At 33.6% G+C, this 6,569-nt stretch overlaps 1 non-coding gene across 1 annotated transcript; it reads right to left on the reverse strand.

Annotated features, from left to right (window-relative positions):
* Nucleotides 1–1,309: 1,309 nt before the first annotated feature.
* On the reverse strand, nt 1,310–5,836 carry LOC107876435. The gene is made up of 3 exons (XR_007055929.1): nt 5,043–5,836; nt 2,668–2,791; nt 1,310–2,357 (listed from the first exon to the last, which is right to left on the reverse strand). It is a non-coding gene; the product is annotated as an uncharacterized LOC107876435 (transcript).
* Nucleotides 5,837–6,569: the final 733 nt, after the last annotated feature.

Here is a 6,569-nt window from a genome sequence, read left to right on the forward strand (position 1 = left end):
GTACTAGTCATCTCAGGATTTTCTCTGGCTCATGCGGCAACACGCGTTGGGGCCCTTCTAGCAGGTGGCACTAACCCCATATATCTTATGGGTGACTCTAGAACAGAAAGGTTATATATCCCAAGTTAATGATTTCAAACCTCACGCTAATCTCGTTCCCTATCTCGGCATGGTTCATATGCTTATATATGTATTGCATAGGATGTATGCATTGGTTGATTGGTTTTAGATTGTTGGCATTATTTTATCCTTATCCTTGAGTTACATGCTAGCATTCACCTGCTAATCATCTTCGGACCTGTATTCCCACACGATACAGGGGTCGAAGCTTCTTCTTCTCTTCTTGTGCAGTGATCAGGTGTTCGGGTGATCCGAGCGTTGACATTGATATTGTGAGCTTCCATACTTCGAAAGGCACATATTTCATGGTCTTTTTATCTTACATTATAGATTTATTGTGGACTTGGTTTGGCTATTGTCGGGGGTTTGTCCCGACATATTATTGACTTTGGATTTTATAGAGGCTTTGTGGATAAATGTGAACTCGGGTAGGTTGGAATATGTATGTTGATATTAATGAATGACTAGACTTTCTTAAGATATGATTATTGGTTATGTTTTCGCTATCTTACTACTATGTTCGGAGTCTATCCGACATTTTGAAAGTTAATATGATGGTTAGGTTGGGCTAATGGGGCAATCTCCGATCTCGGTGGGATTGAGATACCCATACGACAAGGCCTGATTTTGAATCGTGTCATATTCTTCAATTGAAACTCCTCTTCTAATTCAAACGCTCCTCAACATAAGTGTTGTGGTCAAACAAGTACTCTGCAAACTCTTTTCTTGTTGAGTGTTTTACTTGAACTCTAACTCTTCAATTACAACACAAGATAATTTCCTTAAGTTTATGAGAAGTAACCACCATCTGTTTCTTGATTATTGCACATGTGCCTTTATCTACTTGTACTCCTATTACAAATAAAACTCCTTGAGATAGTGTATCCTTAACCTGCTTGACTCACTTGTTTTATGTCATTTTGTCAATTATCAAAACTCCACAGAACCCAACAAAATGTTTTGGACTTTATCTTTTCATTTATTATATGTATTAACATCTCAACTTCCGAAGATTCAAGGTTTGCCAAGGATTACTCAAGAACTCCAGTGAGATGGAACTCTAGTATTGGAAAATTAGGGATTATCAAGAGAGGTAATCCAACTACTCAATACGTATCATTTGTGTATTGAATACACTTATTAAAGGTATTTTAAGTAAAGAACATGATGTAATAGTATTATTAAAGGTATCAAAAGAATATTATTATATTTTTTTCGTTTTTATCCTTAGTATTAAATAACTACATAATGTAATAATAGTCAAATTTAGAGTTTCAAAACAATATTAATTTAGTAAAATACACTCCTAATTAAAGTTTTCTTAAATAGTGTGCCAAGTCAACAAGGTCAAGTAAACCAAGGGAGTATTTGAAAACCCCTAGAGTTAAGATTTTTTCGTTTGACTCTTGAAATTCGAACTATGTTGTATAAATTGCAATAAAGAAAATACAAAAATATCAAAAGAGTATCCAAGACCTTGAAATAGCTGGTTGTCACAATACCAGAAGAGATTATGCTCGGCACTGGAATTCTAGGGTCATGTTGCGGAAAAATTAAGTTTGGTATCTGCGCCAGAGAGTTTTTGGGCGGCAGCATCATAAGCCAAAGCAGCATCGTGAGAATTCTCATAGGTGCCAAGCCAGATGCGAATAGCGTGCTTGGGATGGCGGATTTCAGCGATCCATTTTCCCACAGGACTCTTGCGGGCACCTTTATAGGTGCAGTTCTCATTTTCACGAGGCACATCATCATCAAATAAGGTAGTGAGATTATCAAGTGATAAATTCTAGTTTGCATTGCACTTATAGGTGCTTCTAGCATTTTCAGGCACATCATCAAACAAGACAGTGAGACTATCATCCTCAAGTGAAATATCCGTGTCTGGATAAGGTGAAGAAGTCGGTGTGGGGATTAAATCGGAATTGGTGATGTTAAATACCGGATTGGAGTTTGAGAACACAACCCCTGCGGACGAATTGTTGAATGAAGTATTTGGTGTTGAAACCATTTCCGGAGTATAGCATTCAGGTGTTTCCCCGGCTGCTCTTCCAACCTCATCACGCTGTGTTTCTTTTGTTAGCACAACATGTTCTCCGTTTTGGTTTTTGTTTTCTTGACCACAACTGTTACTTCCTCCATAGGTAACTTCAAAAGATAATGGCTCTGCCTCACTTCGTTGGACCATCTTAGTAGCCTCACGATAAGATAAACGACGACAATCACATCGATAATGTTCTCTGCATTCCAAAGAAAATAATCATTAGCAACTAAACCCGGGGCATAGGTAAAATTAACCCAAATTGTGTAGTATCATCCATCCAACCTTTTAGTCAGTTCATTCACAAAAAGAAGGGGAACTCGTAATTACATGACTACAACAACATATCTGGTATAATCCGGGAGGATAGGATGTATGCAAACCTTACCCCTACTATTGTGGGGTAGAGAGGTTGTTCCGACCATCAGCTCAAACTCGTACTTACATGAAGAATTAGAAATTCATATTATTTTATTCCTGTTGGCCTAGGAACTTAGAAGAGTACTCACCTGGGATATTTTGCACCTACGATAAGTTTTTGTCCATATTTCCTCCAACTGTATCCATCTTCAGGTGGAACCTCTTCTCCAGATCGAGCTTGTATGTACTCTTGTCTTTCGTGCCAGCATCTTCCTATAATGATTAATGGTGTAACAAGTTCAAGTTTCTAACAAGGACCTCAAACAAATGTAAGAATACTACAATTTGATTTTCTAAAACTTATCCGCCTCATGCCTTCATCTGAGTAAATTACTGTTATTCTAGGCGAATTCTGTACCTACAGTTTGGTAAATGTGTTTGGAGAACATGTACGAATATAATTGCTATCATGTACTAGCATTATTAGAGGAAAGTTACATATCAGCACCAAGTACTAGCATCAAATTAATAACTCCATAATTATTTAGATAAAATTTATCACTTGACCAAGGTTCAATCATATATAATCCTGTTCAATCATATATAATCCTACTCCATTTTATTACATAATCTTAGCAAGTGAAGTGAGTCTTGTATCCGAGGGTCAATTGGAAACAACCTCTCTTCTCTACTTCACAAAGCTATGAGTAAGGTTTGAATACATTTTATATCCTCCCCGGACTTCACTTGTGAAATTACACATGATTTGTGATTGTTATTGACATTGTTAAATTAAGAGAGGTTAGGTATGACTTCTCAAGACCAGTAGATCAAGATTCTTCGAAGCATTCAATGCACCACTATGACTTCAAGTGATTCATGACTCTATGAATGTTCTGAAGGTCTAAGCACATCACTTCAATTCACATTAAATTTACTCCAACTCAGTTACAAGTGAGGGATAAAAATACCCAAAAGGGATGTAGTAGAATGGTAAAAGTTCTTCCACTATTAACCAGAGTCTCGCGATTACAACTTGGTTAATAGCACTAAAACCATGGCGGACTTTCCATAGCGTGAATCCGAATTAGACAATAAGGGGTTGTTTGGTTGGGAATGTAGTTATGCTGGCATAAGTTATGATGGATAAGTTATATTGGAATTAGTTATACAGATTATTTTTTATTGAATGTTTGGTTTGTTGTATTCAAAGTAATATGCATAGTATAATTTCTAATAATGAGTTAATTGATTACCAAAATACCCTTCATCTTATTTAACTTTTTTTCTTTTATATATTTCTTATTAATCTTTAAATATTTATTTTTAAAAAATAAAATTTTCATCTTATTTAGCTTAATTTTTTTGTATGTGTGCATTTTCATAATTATATCGTGTGTATTTTAAAAATAAAACTTTCATCTTATTTAGCTTTAATATTTTTGTATTAAAAAAAAAAGTCTTACTACATCTTATTTAGTTTGAAATAAAAGCTTCCAACTTAAGTTTGTTAAAATAAAGAAGATTTGTTGTTTATGTCATTTCATTTAAACACATATCACACATATAATATATATAATATTAAAATTCATTTTAATTGATATATACAATACAATAAAAAATTACTTAATTTAAAATATGTTATTAACAATAGAGTCGATTGTGAAACGATAATGTGTATTAAAACTAGGCAACGCTTTTATAGTTGCTAAAATATTTTACAGATTGCCAATGAATGATAATTATTATTATAAAAATCTACTTACTTTAATTAATCTTTTCATTGTGTAGTAAGAATTTTTTGTGTTATCAATTTACAAAAATAACACTTGGAAGGAACAGTTAATGTTGAATTTCGTTTTTCTATGCTTAACAAATTATAGTGCCTACATTTTGTCAGATATATAAAAAATTATAGTACCTAGTTTTGATTCTTATTATGTATGAATCTAACATATTTTGATTTTTAATTTGTTAATTGTGCATTTTGATCCTTTATATAAGAAAATAGCATAAAAGTTTATATAATTCACAAGCAATGGGATGAAAAAAATGCAAAGTTCAATTAACAAGAGGTTAATTTTTCTTAGTCATATATTTTCGTCGTTTCAAAATAAGATATTCTAATCTTTTTAATTTGTCATAAATAGTGCATTTTAGATAATCAAGTAAATATCAATAATATTTTTTCAATTTCAAAAGCAATAATTAAAGATTGAAGAACTAAGAGGAGATGAAGAAAATTGGAGAAATGTGTTTGGGATAATCTTGTTATTTTATAGTTTTATTCCAAGTATAAATTATGATAGAATTGTTATCCCACTAAATGTAGAATAACTTATCCCGGTACTATTTATTAGTCCCAGGATAAGTTATTCCAAGTATTAGCAATCAAACAATGCATTAAAATTCTATCTCGGGATTATTATTTTATCCTGAAATTATTTACTCCAGTACCTCACACCAATCGATCCCTAAGTAAGTTCCGAACACCATATGGTCAAACAATGATGAGATTGAATACCTCTTCCGGGAGTTAGAGGGACGGTCACAATTCTGCGCTATTATCAGCCATAAGATGATGAGAAGGAGATTCCAGCTGGGGCGCAGCTGATGAAGATGGCGCTGGATTAAAACTCTGTTTGCCTTTGCTTATCATCCCTGATAAAGTTGTGCCATTCAAGAGGGACAGTGCTTTGTCATAGGAAGAAAGTATTTCCGCAGCCAAATCCTGGCATACGTCTTGTTTCATGGGATCAAAGTATTTTGCAGCTGCAACATCAATTCCTTCCCCTTGATTAGCTGAGTAATCACTACTTCTCTCTCCCACAATTGTTTTCTACCATTCTTTTGCAAAATTTGAATGCAAAGCGAAGACACAAAACTAACTAACTACGCTCGATCAGAGCTATAGCCAACAGAAAACTTATTTTTGGAGATTGGAATATGACTTGGAGCCTTGGATCGGATGGGAGATAAATCAGAGGAAAATAAGTGTGAATACTTGCTTACAAGTCTCCTTGTTCTTAACAAATGTAATTTGACAGTGTCAACGCACATTGCGTAAGCTGACTATCAGGACCTTCTTTGTGAATGAAAAAAAGAAAAAGAAAAAAGGGCACTTTCTGTGCTTCCTTTCAGTTTTTTTTTTTTTAAAAAAAAAACATCTGCCCTTTTATGAAAAGAAATTTTTAATATGGGAAATGGACGTTTGAAAAGGTAACTAGAAAAAGAATTACACAAATGGTTAATAGAAAGAAGACAAGCAAAAGGATTCGAACAGGAAACAACATTAAGTTTTATTTTTATTTTTATTTTTACATGTAATTCTCTGTTTTCTTGTCCTCTATTTAAGTTTAAACTAAAAGCTGGTTACTCTAGCGGTTGTTTTGAACCAGCCATTTTTCGGTTCCCTCAAGAATGAGGCACGTACGAAGTCGCTATGAAGTTTCGAGAGTTACGGTGCAAGCTTTGAGCTTATTTTTGTCACAACCCAAATTCAAATTAAATAAGCCATGGAGGCCACCTACCCTAACTCGTAGGTGAACCCCATTCACTATTAACCAATTAAGACGAATATGCAGAAATTCAAGACAACACTAAATATGAAATCCTAAACCCAAAGTGATACAAGGGCGTCAATGAAAACAACTCTCATGATTGATGACACAAGTACAAGAGTGACTAAAATCCAAAAATACAAGTTCGAATACAACAAAAGCTGGCCGGAAAGAAGAAAATAAGTACTCCCTCCGTTTCACAATGAATTGTTGGATTTTGACACACATATTAAGAAAAAAACATCAAAAGTATATATTTCACATAAATTTCCGTTTTTACCCTTTCCAACATTTTTTGCATGCATACTTTAACTTATGGTGGCAAAATAACTTCATTGCATTCAAATTTTATCTTAAGGTGACAAATTTTTTTTTTCATTCCAATTTTTAAAATTTTAAAATTGCTAGGCCTAGTAAATTTTTTTGGAGGTAAAATATGTTGAAAATTTTCATTTCCCTCTCAATTTAGTCTATAAATAGATTTACATTCA

Source organism: Capsicum annuum, chromosome 5 (genome assembly GCF_002878395.1).
Source record: "Capsicum annuum cultivar UCD-10X-F1 chromosome 5, UCD10Xv1.1, whole genome shotgun sequence".
In the NCBI taxonomy this organism is placed as follows: Eukaryota; Viridiplantae; Streptophyta; class Magnoliopsida; order Solanales; family Solanaceae; genus Capsicum; species Capsicum annuum.